Genomic DNA, 18,195 nt, shown 5'->3' on the forward strand with positions numbered 1-18,195 from the left:
TGTTCCTGATCTCAGGGAAAAAGCTCTCAGTTTTTCCCCGTTGAGGATGATGTTAGCTGTGGGCTTTTCATAAATGGCCTTTATGATCTTTAAGTATGTTCCTTCTATCCCGACTTTCTGAAGGGTTTTTATTAAGAAAGGGTGCTGGATTTTGTCAAAGGCCTTTTCTGCATCGATTGACAGGATCATATGGTTCTTCTCTTTTTTTTTTGTTAATGTGATGTATCACGTTGATGGATTTGCGAATGTTGAACCAGCCCTGCATCCCAGGAATGAATCCCACTTGATCATGGTGAATAATTCTTTTTATATGCTGTTGAATTCGATTTGCTAGTATCTTATTAAGAATTTTTGCATCCATATTCATCAGGGATATTGGCCTGTAGTTCTCTTTTTTTACTGGGTCTCTATCTGGTTTAGGAATCAAAGTAATACTGGCTTCATAGAATGAGTCTGGAAGTTTTCCTTCCCTTTCTATTTCTTGGAATAGCTTGAGAAGGATAGGTATTATCTCTGCTTTAAATGTCTGGTAGAACTCCCCTGGGAAGCCATCTGGTCCTGGACTCTTATTTGTTGGGAGATTTTTGATAACCGATTCAATTTCTTCGCTGGTTATGGGTCTGTTCAAGCTTTCTATTTCCTCCTGATTGAGTTTTGGAAGAGTGTGGGTGTTTAGAAATTTGTCCATTTCTTCCAGGTTGTCCAATTTGCTGGCATATAATTTTTCATAGTATTCCCTGATAATTGTTTGTATCTCTGAGGGATTGGTTGTAATCATTCCATTTTCATTCATGATTTTATCTATTTGGGTCATCTCCCTTTTCTTTTTGAGAAGCCTGGCTAGAGGTTTGTCAATTTTGTTTATTTTTTCAAAAAACCAACTCTTGGTTTCGTTGATCTGCTCTACAGTTTTTTTAGATTCTATATTGTTTATTTCTGCTCTGATCTTTATTATTTCTCTTCTTCTGCTGGGTTTAGGCTGCCTTTGCTGTTCTGCTTCTATTTCCTTTAGGTGTGCTGTTAGGTTTTGTATTTGGGATTTTTCTTGTTTCTTGAGATAGGCCTGGATTGCAATGTATTTTCCTCTCAGGACTGCCTTCGCTGCATCCCAAAGCGTTTGGATTGTTGTATTTTCATTTTCGTTTGTTTCCATATATATTTTAATTTCTTCTCTAATTGCCTGGTTGACCCACTCATTCGTTAGTAGGGTGTTCTTTAACCTCCATGCTTTTGGAGGTTTTCCAGACTTTTTCCTGTGGTTGATTTCAAGCTTCATAGCATTGTGGTCTGAAAGTATGCATGGTATAATTTCAATTCTTGTAAACTTATGAAGGGCTGTTTTGTGACCCAGTATATGATCTATCTTGGAGAATGTTCCATGTGCACTCGAGAAGAAAGTATATTCTGTTGCTTTGGGATGCAGAGTTCTAAATATATCTGTCAAGTCCATCTGATCCAATGTATCATTCAGGGCCCTTGTTTCTTTATTGACTGTGTGTCTAGATGATCTATCCATTTCTGTAAGTGGGGTGTTAAAGTCCCCTGCAATGACCACATTCTTATCAATAAGGTTGCTTATGTTTATGAGTAATTGTTTTATATATCTGGGGGCTCGGGTATTTGGCGCATAGACATTTATAATAGTTAGCTCTTCCTGGTGGATAGACCCTGTGATTATTATATAATGCCCTTCTTCATCTCTTGTTACAGCCTTTAATTTAAAGTCTAGTTTGTCTGATATAAGTATGGCTACTCCAGCTTTCTTTTGGCTTCCAGGAGCATGATAAATAGTTCTCCATCCCCTCACTCTCAATCTAAAGGTGTCCTCAGATCTAAAATGAGTCTCTTGTAGACAGCAAATAGATGGGTCTTGTTTTTTTATCCATTCTGATACCCTATGTCTTTTGGTTGGTGCATTTAATCCATTTACATTCAGTGTTATTATAGAAAGATATGGGTTTAGAGTCATTGTGATGTCTGTATGTTTTATGCTTGTAGTGATGTCTCTGGTACTTTGTCTCACAGGATCCCCCTTAGGATCTCTTGTAGGGCTGGTTTCATGGTGACAAATTCCTTCAGTTTTTGTTTGTTTGGGAAGACCTTTATCTCTCCTTCTATTCTAAATGACAGACTTGCTGGATAAAGGATTCTCGGCTGCATATTTTTTCTGTTTAGCACACTGTAGATATCGTGCCAAGCCTTTCTGGCCTGCCAAGTTTCAAAGGAGAGATCAGTCACGAGTCTTATAGGTCTCCCTTTATAAGTGAGGGCACGTTTATCCCTTGCTGCTTTCAGAATTTTCTCTTTATCCTTGTATTTTGCCAGTTTCACTATGATATGTCGTGCAGAAGATCGATTCAAGTTACGTCTGAAGGGAGTTCTCTGTGCCTCTTGGATTTCAATGCCTTTTTCCTTCCCCAGTTCAGGGAAGTTCTCAGCTATAATTTGTTCAAGTACCCCTTCAGCACCTTTCCCTCTCTCTTCCTCCTCTGGGATACCAATTATGCGTATATTATTTTTTTTTAGTGTATCACTTAGTTCTCTAATTTTCCCCTCATACTCCTGGATTTTTTTATCTCTCTTTCTTTCAGCTTCCTCTTTCTCCATAACTTTATCTTCTAGTTCACCTATTCTCTCCTCTGCCTCTTCAAGCCGAGCCATCGTGGATTCCATTTTGTTTTGCATTTCGTTTAAAGCGTTTTTCAACTCCTCGTGACTGTTCCTTAGTCCCTCGATCTTTGTGGCAAGAGATTCTCTGCTGTCCTGTATACTGTTTTCAAGCCCAGCGATTAATTTTATGACTATTATTCTAAATTCACTTTCTGTTATATTATTTAAATCCTTTTTGATCAGTTCATTAGCTGTTGTTATTTCCTGGAGATTCTTCTGAGGGGAATTCTTCCGTTTGGTCATTTTGGAGAGTCCCTTGTGTGGTGAGGACCTGCAGTGCACTTCCCCTGTGCTGTGGTGTATAACTGGAGTTAGTGGGCGGGGCCGCAGTCCGACCCGATGTCTGCCCCCAGCCCACTGCTGGGGCCACAGTCAGACTGGTGTGTGCCTTCTCTTCCCCTCTCCTAGGGGCGGGATTCACTGTGGGGTGGCGTGTCCCGTCTGGGCTACTTGCACACTGCCAGGCTTGTGTTGCTGGGGATCTGGCGTATTAGCGGGGGTGGGTAGGCAAGGTGCACGGGGGGGGGGGGTGTGGAGGGGCAGGCTTAGCTTGCTTCTCCTTAGGTGATCGACTTCAGGAGGAGCCCTGTGGCAGCGGGAGGGAGTCAGATCCGCTGCCGGAGGTTTGGCTCCGCAGAAGCACAGAGTTGGGTGTTTGCGCGGAGCGAGCAAGTTCCCTGGCGGGAACTGGTTCCCTTTGGGATTTTGGCTGGGGGATGGGCGGGGGGAGATGGCGCTGGCGCCTTTGTTCCCCGCCAAGCTGAGCTCTGCCGTCCGGGGGCTCAGCAGCTCTCCCTCCCTTTGTCCTCCAGCCTTCCCGCTTTCCGAGCAGAGCTGTTAACTTCTGACCTCCCAGACGCTAAGTCGCGCTTGCTGTCGGAACACAGTCTGTCCGGCCCCTCCGCTTTTGCCAGCCAGACTCGGGGGCTCTGCTTGGCCGGCGAGCCGCCCCTCCGCCCCGGCTCCCTCCCGCCAGTCCGTGGAGCGCGCACCGCCTCGCCGCCCTTCCTACCCTCTTCCGTGGGCCTCTAGTCTGCGCTTGACTCCGGAGACTCCCTTCTGCTAATCCTCTGGCGGTTTTCTGGGTTCTTTAGGCAGGTGTAGGTGGAATCTAAGTGATCGGCAGGACGCGTTGTGAGCCCCGCGTCCTCCTACGCCGCCATCTTCCGGAACCTCCCCCTGGAGTTATCACTTTGAATTTGGATCTATTCTTAGTCACCACCTATTAGAATCCAGAAATTTTTTAGTGGTGATATGCAAAGTTTTCTGCATTTATAAAAAAAATGAATCTGGAACATATTTTATCACACATAATCATTATTTTGCTACATCATAATTAAGTATAAATGGCAACTAGTTCACAAAAATGACAGTAATTAGCATTAATTTTATGCAGACAAGCCAATTAAAAAATATCCTTAGTTCATTCTGCCACTTTTCCTGTACACATTATAAGTATCAATATCAAAAATTTTAATCACTATCATATTCTTCCATAGGCAGGCACATACCGACATTTAACCTGATGCCCAGACAAGTTTCTGAACCTTACTGTCAACATCAGCAAGGACTGTATGCTATATGCTTAGTTGCTGAAGAGTGCTGGTTAGGTAGTTTTACAGTAATCCCAAATGTCATTTTTGTGTGAAGAGTTAGGCACAGATAATAAGAGGAGAGATTAAGGTGGGTGGTGGCAAGTGGAAGAGAGGAACAAGATGCAAATGTATCACTCCACACTTCTGGGGTGTAAATAAGGAGGAAAATTAGAACTGAGAGAAAAGAGGAAGACTATATGGAAGAGACTTGGTCAAGACTAGACTTGCTGTTAACGCTTTTGGTACCAAATCTCCAGTAGATACCCTAAGACAATTCAGTCAGTTATGAGAGGTTTGAAAAGTTCTTCCATGTGTGAAGATGTCATATGCTTTATTTGTGTAGTTAAAATTAAGTCTTGGGGCACCTGGATGGCTCAGTTGGTTGAGCATCTTACTCTTGGTTTTGGCTCAGGTCGTAATTTCACAGTTCATGGGTTTGAGCCCCGTGTCAGGCTCTGTGCTGCCAGTGTGGAGATTGCTTGGGATTCTCTCTCTCTCTCTCCCTCTCTCTCTCTCTCTCTGTCTCTGTCTCTCTCTCTCTCTCTCTCTCCCCCTCTCTGCTTGTGCTCTCTCTCTCTCCCTCTCAAAATAAATAAATAAACATTAAAAAATAATAAATAAAATTAAATTAAGTCTTGGCTGAGTAACAACCTATCAGTATAGATAAGAGTCTGCTATCAAGTAATAATTGTGATTTTATTCACAATAATTTCTATGCATTTGTGCCAGAACCCTGAAATTATATGTACCAGATATCAAATAAATGTGGTTCTACTTCTGGTAATGGCAGATTTTGTCATTTGTGCTAGTCCTTCCCAAAGACTGAGAACAATTTAGAAAACTGGTCAAATTATTAAAAAGCATCCTATTTGAAGATATCAGAGGGCTGCTAAGGCAAGGAAGAATTATGGAGCAAATATCAGGGCAAAGTGTCAGGAACTTGGCCCTGAGGAACACTTCCCAAAGGAGCATCATTTGATTGTAGTAGAAATGCAAAGAAGGCAGAGAAACTGAGAAGTACTTTCAACAGAACTTACTAAGCTAAGAAAAAAATATGGAATTCAGGATCACTGAATTAAGGAGGAACCTTAAACCTCCAGATTTAGATGGGTACCTAGAGTCCTCTAGCCTGGAAATAAGAGTGAAAGCAAAAAAACACCTTCCTCTTCAAGTGGAAAAGCTAGCTACAAATCACATGTAATTGTTAAGGAATTCTAGGATAGCTAGTGTTTGTAAATATCTGCCAAAAACTAACATATCTGGGCGAAATGTAATATCATATCAAGTTCCAAATTATCTTAAAAATTTTTCATTTGTATCTGGCACCCAGTAAAAACTAACCCACCATATAAGAATGTAATTTTTGAAAACACCAGATAAATAAAAGACGATAGAAACAAAATCAGAAGAGATACAGATAAGAGTTATCAGGCACCATCCAAAGAAACTATGCCTAATATATTAAGTAAATAAAACACAAAATTGAGAATTTATATATAAAATTGAAAACTCTAGAAAGAACCACATGGCAATTCTAAAACTGAAAAATTTCAAACATAAAATTAAGAACTTGATAGAAATTTAATAGTATATTAGACACAACTAGAGATAAAGAAATTGCAATATATGTGCAAAGAGAACATTGTATGCAATTGATTGCAATCTATATTTTTACTAATACTCCTTTACCTATTTAAGTAATAGTCCAGCAATGGTCCCTTTCTCATTTGAGCAATGTTATTCTCAGTGATACCCTCAGTGCCTCAGTAATTTTGCATTAGCTTCCATCAGTATTCTGTAGCCATCTCTTCAGCCTCTCCTCTTTCAACAACTATTCCAAGAATATTCTTCCTCAGTACCACGGCCACAGTGTCAATACATCTCTATCCTGCTTTAGTTACTCAGTTGCTAGTTGTTTAACTGTAACTAAAAAAAAGGGGGGGGGTGGTAGTGTTCTAGGTGACATATATACCTTCTTTTTTTGACCCTAACAATCAACATCACCAACAAAAACAAATATATATTGCATATTCCAGACACTGTTGTAGGTGCTGGGAGATGGGTGCATAAGTGGAAACAAAAGGGAAACAAGCAAACAAATACTAAAAAATTTCAGTCCTTGGAATCTGTTCAGACTAACCTTATAGAACAGCATATGCTGAATTTTTTAAATGCCCTTTTATACTGGGAAAGAATGAGCATTCTGTGAGATATTCTTTACATTCTTTAATGTTTAAAATTTAATGTTTTTACTAATTTTTTGTCTACTCAATCAATCTCTGATAAAGTGTGCAAATTTGGACCATCATTGTGCATGTCTCTCTTTTTACTTTTGGTAAATTTTGCTTTACAATTAATGAGGCTATATAAGGTAGGTGCATGAAAAGTTGGAGTTAATCTTCTTTGAGAATTATTTTATTTTTTTAATTAATAAAAATTTATTTTATTATGATACACCTCACTTTATCTCTGGTTATACTTTTTGCCTTAAAGTCTTTTTTTGTTTGATGTTTGATATAGCAGCACGAACTTGTTTTTGGTTAATATTTGTGTTAAATAGTTTCTCTGCAGCATTTTTTGACTCCAGATCTCCCATATGGCTGCAATCAATGTGTTGGTTGCAGCTGCAGTCATCACAAGGTTCTACTAGGGGAGTAACCTTCTGAGAGTTCTTCGCAGACTGCTGGCCAGAGACATTAGTTCCTTGCCATATGGGTTTTTCCATTAGGGCAGCTTGAAATATGGCATCTGAGCTGTCCTCTCATGCCCTCTTGCTTGATTGTTCTGGGGGAAGTCACCTGCTATGCTGTGAGCTTTCCCAGAGGAATGAAGCCTTCTAACTGCCACTTGAGTGAGCTGGGAAATAAGCCTTATGATGACTGTCACCCTGGCCAGCACCTTGATTGCAGCCTTCTGAGAAATCCTGAGTCAGAGGCACCCAGCCAAGCTGTGCCAGGATTCCTGACATAATAATGTTTGTTGTTTTAGGCTGCTAAATTTTAGGAGTAATTTGTACTATGCAGAAATAGATAATGCAACTACCAAACGTTAAGAAGATATTCCAACTTGTAGAAACCACATAAGTTCTTTCCTTATAGGAACAATCTTATTTAAATTAATACCATTTGTTTCCCCCCCAATTTTATTGATATATAATTGACATACAATACTGCATAAGTTTAAGGTATATAGCATAATGACATATGTATATATTTTGAAATGATTTAATTACCATCTATCACCTCATATAGTTAGAAAAATATTTTTTTCCTTGTGGTGAGAACTTTTAGAATTTGCTCTCTCTTTTCTTTTTTTCTTAATTTTTTAAAATTTATTTTTGAGAGCAAGAGAGCATGAGAATGTGAGTGGGGGAGGGGCAGAGAGAGAGGTACACACACACACACACACACACACACACACGCACAAATTCCGAAGCAGGCTCCAGTCCAGGCTCTGAGCTGTAAGTACAGAGCCCAATGCAGGGCTCAAACCTGTGAACCATGAGATCATGACCTGAGCCAAAGTCGGATAATTAATCAACTGAGCCACCCAGGCACCACTGCTCTCCCTTCTTAAATACACCATACAGCATTGTTAACTACTGTCATCATATTGTACATTACATCTTTAGAACTTATTTATCTTATAACTGTCAGTTTGTACCTTTTGACCACCTTCATCAAATTCCCCAACCCATGCTTCTTTTTTTAACTGGTTAAAATCAATATGGAAATTTATCATATGGCTACATGGATATCACACAGATCTCAAGGACTATAGCTGGGCCTAATAAGTGACTGGAGCAAAAAGTATACTCTTTTATTAATCAAGATGACCCTTTTCATTTTTACGTCATAGTTTTTCTGTTTCAGTCTGTAGTCTTCTTTCTCTGCACGAATATAGATAGATACTCTTTTGCCTCTCTCACTAATATGTGTCTACTTTGGTAGATCTTTCTGGATACAGTTATGTGTAATAACAAGTTCTAATTTTTGGCATATTTGTAGTTGTATGCCAATACATTTATTAACTTATATTTAAAAAGTTAATCCATTTCAACTACGATTGTCCCATTTGGCTTGGTTTAAATCCAAAATCAAGTGCTAAAAAGAGATCAGTTAGAGTCCCTGTGTCCCAGTCCAGATTCCCCAGAGATGGCATCTGTGTGCTTCAGGGTGATTATCTTCATCCCTTCTCCCATATGGATTTCAACTAAACTGAGAAATAGGCACAAAAGTCAGAGTGATCAAAATACCTATTCTGTTTCTGGTAAAGGTAATTTGCATGAGAAGGAACAGCATTTTCTTCTAAGACAGCTGGTCCTCCAAGCTTTCCAGTGATATATAAAGCTATTAATTGACAGTGACTGTGCATGAAATAAGAAGGAATTGGAAGTTGCCCAAAACCATCACTTGCACTGACCAGTAGGAGCATAGTGGAGGGGAATGCCTTACCCTATAGGCCTTTTGAGAGCTGAAGAATCATCAGCTAGTCTGGCATGGGACTCAAAGATCTGCTTTTTTACAAGTACTGGGTGACTTTAAGAAACAGCCAAAAAGAAGAGCAACTATAGAGATGAAGCAAGGAAATTGCACAGAGGGAGAGAAAGGAAAACAAAATACACAATGTGGGTGACAGGGAATAACAAGTAAATTACGATAGGTATAAAGAAGTATGTGTACATTTGATCTCATTTTGAGATACAAAACTATTATATCTTTCAGGAGTTTGTGAACTATTTCAAAATGCTTTCTTATTAAATTGTACAATATTTTCATTATCAGCAGTTTTTTCCTGTAAAGAGCCAGATAGTCAATATTTTAGACTTCATAAGCCATACAGCATCTTTTACAACCACTCAATTCTGCCATTGTGGAACAAAAATAGGCATTGATGATATGTAACTGAATTGTATGATTGTGTTTCAATAAAACTTTATTTACAAAAACTGGCACTGGCAGGTGGTATTTGGCCCATGAGCTGTAGTTTGCCAATCTCTCGTATAGTTGATTAGCATGTATTATCTACTATTTGAGGAAGACATGAAAGTTAATTAGATTTCTAAACATTACATAGAAATTCAACAGGAAAATTAAAATCTTGGTTAAATTCTAATACGGATTTTAAAAAAACCTAAATTGTAAAAGAAATTGATAAATAAAAATTCGGAATTAGAGTCTCTTTGGTAAGTTCCAGAGATCTAACATACAGTAATGTGATTCCAGTTAACAATATTGAATTGTATACTTGAAATTTGTTAAGAGGGCAGATCTTAAGTGTTCTCGACATAAAGAAGAAAAGAAAAAAAAATGGCAACTATATGATGGATATGCTAAATAGCTTTATTTTATAATGTATATGTATATCAAATCATCAAGTTGTATGCCTTAATATATATAATTTAATTACCATTTATACCTCAATACAGCTTGGGGGAGGTGTGTGAAGTCTATTTGGTAAGTAGACTGCTGAGTAAACAATAGTTAAAAATAATAAACTACTCATGGTCCTGGAAAGAAAAGGTATTTCATCTGAACAACTTTATAGTAGTTACTAAGATTATAGCATAATGCTAAGGAAATCATAATAGAGGAAAGATCATATTTTTAACTTGCATGTAAAGAATATTAATTGGAAATCTTCACATATGGGAAGTGTCTTATTAAAATATGGAGAGGACATCTCTATCCCTTTCATTGACTCTAAAACGTGGCTTACGTCTTAGGAAAGGATTTCTGATATTGCAGGTTCAGATATATGATCAGTGCCCAAATGTCAAGGGTTAAGAGATGTTCAATGAAATGTGGTTAGTGAAATGTCATGTGGCAGAATTCCAATCATGAAATGCTACAAAATGAAGGGTCATGGCAACCTATGGTGTGAAAGAAAATGTCAGTAATGGAATGGAACAGTAAATAACACTATCCTGCTTGTTATCTAAATGGACACTTGGCAATTCATTTCATCTTCACTTGATCACTTTACTTTCTCTCTGTGATCTATGCACATTGGGTGCCCCCTTTTGCTCACTCACTCTCTCTCTCCCCAACATACATTTTAAGCAGGCACTGTTTAAACACTCTTAAAAGATAAAAATGGTATAAAAGAGAAACCCCATGGGGCTCAAAGGTAGCTATTATTTCTCACAATATACTCAAACAAAATATAGTGAGCTTACGATATTACACTGTGATAGAAACTCGTTCTTGAGCCAGTTAGATTTTGGGAAATTACTCATAGTTTTACAGTCTTATACTCTTATCAAGTAAAATCAATCTGAGCTCTGCTTTCCTCAGAGGAAAAGTGTTCTCTCCAGCACACTTTATGTGCAGTACTGTATAGTGTCTGCCCCTATGGAATTGTGCTACACACAAATACTGCAGCCAAACACACCAAATTTGCCAGGAATTAAGACAGTTTGTGTGAGGTTGGTAGTAGCTTTGGAAGTAGATATTACTCTGGAGGTTGGTAGACTATTACTTTGGTTACCAGCCAAGTAACCAATCTCTGAGTACTCTCATTCTTGTATAGTCTCCCCTATAAATCTGGGCTGGCCCTGAAATATGTTTTAACCAATAAAATGCAGCAGGAGTGACATTGTGTCAGTTCTTGGCTGAAGCCTTAGGGAAACCCAGAAAATTTTGCTTATGTACTTTACATTTTTGCATTTTGGGTAGAGCCAGCTGCCATGTAAGAAGTCCAACTACCTTGAGAACACTATGCACATGGCCAAATTGACCATATGAAGAGTACACATGGTTGAGAAATGAAGTGTCCAGGCAGTAGCAAAAACAGAGGCCCCAGGCATATGACCCCAGTGGAATCGATGTAGCCAGCCCCCAGTCACTTGAGCCACACCAGATGGCCCTATGTGCTGCAAAGATGAGCTGAGCCAGTTCCACCATCCTCTGTCCAAAGTCTTGTCCCACAGAATTGTGAGCAAATAAAAGGTGGTTGTTTTAAGCCACTGAGTTTTGGGATAGTTACGCAGAAACAATATATAACTGAAGTCGGAGAAGAGAGGCAATCATAGGCAAAGCCAGGAAAAAATAAAGACCCTGGTAACCAACAATGTTCTTGAGGAAAATCCAGGGAATGTCATTATATACAACCAAATATACTCTGCCATAGGCGCCCTCAGACAAATTATGTACCATTACACCAGATAGTCTTTCAATAATGAGAGGAGATAATATGGTCTCATCAAACGACAAGGGGACATATACTGTTTAGTTTTGGGGATATAGGTCCTGGGGGCAGAGAACAGAAACATTCCTTCTGCAGGTTACTTTTAATAGAAGGGTCAAGAAAGAGAGCAGAATTTGTTAAGGTTTGCATTTCTATATTTACATTGGTAAAGAAAAATTTTGATAAAGGCAAGGTGTTATGATCATCCTATAGAAACAAAATGGACACTCACTCAAAATTTGGTTTGGCTGTTGAGACTGAAGACACCACAGGTTTTCTGGGGAGAGCAGGGCAGGATTCTCAAGCTGGTTCAAAAATGGCTTGAAAGAGTACAGAAAGGAAGCTAGTTTGAGATTTTCATGGTGGAGAGAAGGAGTGGGGCAGGAGTAAAGTTTCCCTTACAGAAAAGGGTATGCCTGGTTTGAATTTTCTATCAGTGCTAAAGAGAGGAGCATCTGGCCTTTCTTTTTAGTTTGTCCAGACATAAGGCAAAGGAGAAAAAACAGTGGTGAGGCTCAAAAGCTTTCAGAAGTCAAACATCCAAAAATGGAGTCAAACTCTTTGTTATAATCCATTAGTGTTTGATGACTAAAATGTGCCACAATGGCATACAGTTCATTTCATTGAATTTGAACTTATTTAAGTAGGCCATTATAGCATTCCATGAGGCCTGTTATATGACTGGCAAGGGAAAAAAACAGGTCCTTGAATGTCTTCTTCAAGAGCCCAGTAAAATGAGCGCCTTGGTCACTGTCAATAACATCTGGAACTCTGAAGAGGATAAGGAGTGTCTTGGTGAGGCTATAGATTTTAGATTTAGTGTGTATAGAAACCTGTGTGACCTTGATCTATGTTTTGGATGTTTATGAGGCAAGAAATTACCAGAGTTCTTTACCCTTAAGGGGGCAATAATGGAGAGGGAATTGTTGCTGCCACTGAGTGGATCAGACATCCAGACGATTTGCAGTGGTTCAAGAGACTAAAATTGTGCAGATAGGGCTGATTGTTGGCCAAGACATCACGTGCTAAGATGCCTGACATCCGGTGTTTCAGTGCCTAAAGTTCAACCAATTATGCTGACCTATGTGTCCTGTCCTTTATCAAAGACATTCTGGTTTAGGGATGGAAAGCAGCTGCTCTCCAGGGATTTTCATCATTTGTGATTGTTGTAAATAATTTCATCCATGAAGTTTACAAACGTGTTTTGCTGTTCATTTAGTTGATCCCAAGGGGCTTAGGTAGCCAGAGGTGCTTGGAGAAGGGGTTGTCTTCTTTCATATTCTGGCATATAGCAGGAGACTAAGGACAGAGGATGTAACCCCTCCTGTAGGAAGGATATGTCAGACGGCCTAGGTTTGTCTCTATACTGTAGCAAGGCACCTCAGCAGTCATGCTGAGTTTGAGGATTGCTGCTTCCATGATCAAGACTAGATAGGCAGCTGGGTATGAAAGTCACATGTCCAGTGTGTGGTCAAAAAATGCCACTAAAATGGCATACAGCATTGGGTAGGTAGGGGCGGTTTTTTGCATCAGAAGCCTGTGGGCAACTTATAATCATTATAGGTGGTGAAGAGACTCCAAAAGACATGAAAAGAAGTTACAAAAGCCTCTACAACAAAGGAGTGTCTGAAGATACTAACAGGAGAGACTGTTGTACACATTTTGAACAGATTCTAGAGAATTTTGTTATAAACTATAGTAGCAAAATATTTACCAGTTGCTGTTTGTATAGATCTAGTCAGAAATTTCAAGAATATTGATATGGAAACCTTAATACGTGAGACCAAGGCATCAAGGTTGCAGTAATATACTGTGTGGGTACCATTTATTTTTTATAAGTGTAAGAAGAGGGCATATTAGACTATTAAGTGGAGAAGAAGTGGGAATAATTACTTCCTCTCTAAGTAGGACTTTTACAATGTGGTTCAATCTTTGAAGGCCCCAATTCTAATTTGAGCTTTATTAACTATTTTAACTAGCGAGAAAGACCATGTAATCCTATTTTGTCAAGCTACTTTGTAAGCGCAAAGACTTAATTTAATTTTTAATTTACTATTCATTAGGTCAAGGCAATTATTGCTTATCATAGGATATTTTTGGGCAATAGGTGCTATGAATATGGGGAATTTAGGCAAGACAGTAGTTCCAATGTTTAAAATGAGACATGTGTCCTCTACTTTATGTTCAGTATCTCCCCTAAGATCATGGGGTGGAGGGGTGCTTTGTTTCAGTTTAGTGGGATTCCCCAGTGTAACTATAATTTGAGCCCCCATGTTGATTAAGGCCATAAAGGTTTGCCAATTTGTGCATTTTAGCAGATATAAAAAGTTAATTAACAACCTATACTGTAGGGACACAAAAACCAATCAGCACCTTTTTTTTCCCTCCCTTTTCTGTGTAAATTACTTTAGTAACTTTTGGGTTTCCAATTGGGTCAGATTTTTTCATTTATACCTTTTGTATGTTTCATTCCTCTGGATCCAGATTTCTTTCCTCTCTCCCTTTCCCTTCCCTTCCTGCCTCTCTCTGTTCTTTCTTTCTTCCTGCTTTCTTTCTTGTTTTTGTGTGTGTGTATGGAGGGGGGAGGGTTACTGGGTATACTTGAGTGGGTTCCTCTCTACCCTGCTCATATTATAGGCTTCTTCCTCCAGAGAGCCTCAAATCAGTATCATCAGGGTTAGGGACTTCATCTCTGGCAATGGTTGAATTAATCCTTGATTGTGCTACAGGAATGCCATGGATGTTTTTCCCTATATCTCTGATGATAAGTATCTGTTTTTGGCAACAGAGATGTGAGTACAACAGCACCAGCACCAGCACCAGCAAAGGCATTTTGTAGTGTCCCAGTGAGCCCTCTGCCTTTAGGAGGGTGGAATTCAGCAATTCAAATTTTCAAATAATTGCTGCTATTCAAATAGTGATCATTTTTCCTCCATTGAGTTACCACCCAATGTGCCCATGTATCACACAGGGTGTAATTTTTTCCCTTGAACTCTGTGTGAATGAGGGCATACATGTGGATGAAACACCTCAGGTCACAATTGGTCACAGAGCAGGAGTCATTCTCTGAACCTAGTGTCAGTCACAGTTTTTCCTGGAATTGGGACACATGATTTAATATAAGGCATGCAGATGGGTTCGAGCTGAGACTCATGACCCAGGGCTGCTTGAATAAGGGCCTGAATCCCATACTTCTTTTCCTGAAAGCCAATTAATTATTAAAACTTCTGACTTAGGTTGGTTAAATCTATAGCAGGCGCCCAGTAGAACTCAGAAAATACAGCACAAAGCAGCACAGCTCAAAATGCAGGCTAGCCAGCAAGCGGCAGCTCGAAGTTCATGCTAGCCATCAGACAGTAGCACCTGTTTGTTAGTAAGCCAGAGAAAGAGAAGAAAGACCCCTAGTGATGGTGCTAATTGTCTAGGGATTCCATTCCCAGAGTCTGCCGTGACATTCTGCAGAGACAGGGATCATACACAGAAACTGAATGGGACCTCCAACCAAAATTTGGTCAAGTCTGAAGACTCCAGGCACACACCAACAAGGTCTGAAAAAGGTTTATTATTTACATAATGGGGCTTTCTGGGGAGAGGAGAGCAGACTTCCCAAGCAGGTCCAAAAATGGCCTGAGAGAACAGAGAAAAGGGACTGGTTTGGGGTTTTGATAATGATTAAGGGACAGTGGGAAGTGATAATGATTAAGGGATAATGATTAAGGGACTACCAAGATGGGGGGCAGAAAAAAAAGAGGAGAGGCGGGTGTAAAAACTCTCAGCAGTCAAACATCGAAAATAGAGTCAGACTTTATCACCAAGGGATTTCTGGATACAACTGTTCACAGTGGAGTGAACTGCCAATGAAAATTGACTGTATGAGCTTAGAGGAGTTAAAACGACATGCTGTGGTAGGTGGTGGATCACTGGAGCACCCCTAGGCATCTATAATCCTTTCCAAAGGGGAACAGAAGGATGAGGGCAAAGCTTTAAAATGACAACTTGCCCTGAAAAGTGAGCCTTTTATTTTTCTGATATTGTGGGATTTTAGCAAGTCAACTTTAAAAGATAATAGCTTACATAATCAGCATTCACCACTGTATTCCATATGGAGAAATACATGGTACCTAGTACAGCCTGTGACAGGGGGTAGGTACTGTGCAAACATTGGCTAAATAAATATATGAATTTTATGGAGTTTTAGACTTTAAAAACTACTTCCTCATACTTTATCTCGTTTGATATTTAAATGCCTTCTCTGAGAAAGACACTATTATCTACATTTTACAGGCAAGGGAGCTGAAGTTCAAGAAAGATAATGCCTTTGCTCAAATTCAGGCAGTGAAAGAGCTAAGGTTCAAGCCCTATTATTTCTAAAGACTTGTGTTTCTTACCAAAGCACACTGTCCCTGCTAGAGATAGAGATAGGAGATCTCTATTTGGAGATAAATGAATTTCTCTCTCAGAGTACTTTCTGGTTCTTTCATCTTTCTGATCTTCGAAACTCTACTTCATAATTTAAAAGGCTGTTTCAATGAATGGTGAAAAAAATCTGTTAGACACATTTAATTCTAATAACACTTAATTCCAGTGATTCACATATGCTGTTCAAATACTTCGTCTGGAATAATTCTCATTTCTTCCACTAAAGTCCAGATTCAGATACTCTAAGTGATTCATTTATTATACTTGATATCCTGAAATATTTTGAATATTTTTTGAAGATTCAAATAAAAAGAAACAATCAGATCTCTTTCCAAAGCCGTACTTCATTTCCTCCTAAATCAATGTGAAATTGTGTTCAGGAGATGAGTTCTAATTGACTATAACCCAAAGTGGAATTTGTTTTAAAGTCCTTATCACTCTGATTGCTCAATCTGTAATCAGCTTTCAAGTCCAGAAGCTACATGAAGTGTGTTCCTTAAGTGGGTGGGTCACATGAAAACTCACAACATGACAAATATTTTTTTAAGGAACAAAGCTTATCACAAGTGGTAGAAAGCTGAATTTATATTTATGGTCAATTTAGTCCTCTCAAGGAGACCATTTTCAAAACAATGCAGTGCAAAATTCCACCCACACTTTAATTCCTGAAGCATCTAACAATTGAATCCCTGCCATTGTTATTCCATCTATTAATGTCCTAGATGTCTATCTCAGATAACATTTCCAGATGTCCTGAAAGCATTTCTCTCTTGGATGGAAAGCAGTGTCACTGACCAAATTTGCTCCTCTTAATGCCTCTCTTTCCTTAGATTCCTGATAGACTTGTCCATCAGATCATAGTTCATACAAGGGCAGAACTATCTGAATCCTAAGGTAAAAACTGTTTAGATTCTCACCCTGAAACCCGGAAAGAAGTGTGGGTGATGAGCTTCCATATATACATTTTACTTCAAAGAAATGTGATTTACCTATTACAAAGGCATTGTTTTTTTGTAGTTAGCCCCCCTGCTAATTCCTAGAAGGTACATTTCTGAGATCTAAAGAGATGTAGTGACATCACTATCCATGAACCCTCTGTTAGTCTGTGATAACAAACACAAGGCATTCCTTTTACTTATTTCGTTGAGTGGGGCAGGGAGTGATTTTTCACAGTACTTACTATACTTTATTATGACAATTCAATTCCCTGTCATCTTCCTCAACAAAATAGTAGGATTCATGCATACACTTTAGGTCTTATAGTACTAGCACTGGACTTTAGTAAATATTTGTTGAGCTAAATTCTAAAATAAAAGTGATATTTCCCCCCTCTATTGTACCTTCTCTGTGGAGCCTTGAGCAATTCAAAATATATGGGCAGATATTTTTCCTGTGTCAACACCTTCCATTTGAAGGAGGATTGATTTGTGTAATAGTAAATTGTACTGTGAATTTTTATCCCATATGTTATTGTTTGTGTCCTGAGTCAATATTAAGGTTTCAAAGGGAAAAATATATTTTTAGACTCATATTAACAATAGTGTCATTACATCCTGTTTCGAATGCTGAGTGCTTCTATTTAATGTGACCAATTAGCACTCAAATAATGGTGTGATCATTTTTATTTTTGTTGTTCTAGGATATGGTGCTTTGGAAAATAAAAACTCTTCAGCAGGAGTGATAAATACATCCCCCATGCGACACTACTAGTTCCTAAACCTGCATCATAAGTCTCTCTTTTCTCAGAACTCCAGAACTTTTGCCTAGACATAAATAAGCAATCTTTGTTCTCAAATAATGCCTAAGACACATCTTATAAAATCCATTATGAGTTTGGCCAAGTTTTGGTCCTGTAATCACTCAAGAAAGAGTAGTTTCATTGAAATCACCTAGGATTGTGATGAGTTCCTAAGTCATTGTAGATCCTCAGTTCTATCCCCTGCTGTTGGAACAGCTTCAGCCCCTATGTCAGCAACAACTCGGTTTGTCACATGATCTAATGCATCCCTGTGGTTAGTTAGCAAGAGACACGTGTTTCAGTATAGGTAGAAGTGGAACATGATTTTCCCAGTCCTTTAATTCCCTGATGAACAGGATTTACTCACAGTTTTATCTTCTCTCACTTGGAATTAATATATTAACATCCTAAGAGGATCCTTGCTGCCAGTCCCAACTCTTCCCTCTTAAATATTTTAATCACTGAGCATGAATAATATAGGAATGTCATTCCCAAGCATTCAGCCATTTCCTACAGAGTAAATAAAATTTTCTTAGTAAATAGAAGCATTTTATGGTTTCACCCCATCTCACCACTTTTCACCTA

Source organism: Panthera uncia, chromosome A2, assembly GCF_023721935.1.
Source record: "Panthera uncia isolate 11264 chromosome A2, Puncia_PCG_1.0, whole genome shotgun sequence".
NCBI classification, from domain to species: Eukaryota; Metazoa; Chordata; class Mammalia; order Carnivora; family Felidae; genus Panthera; species Panthera uncia.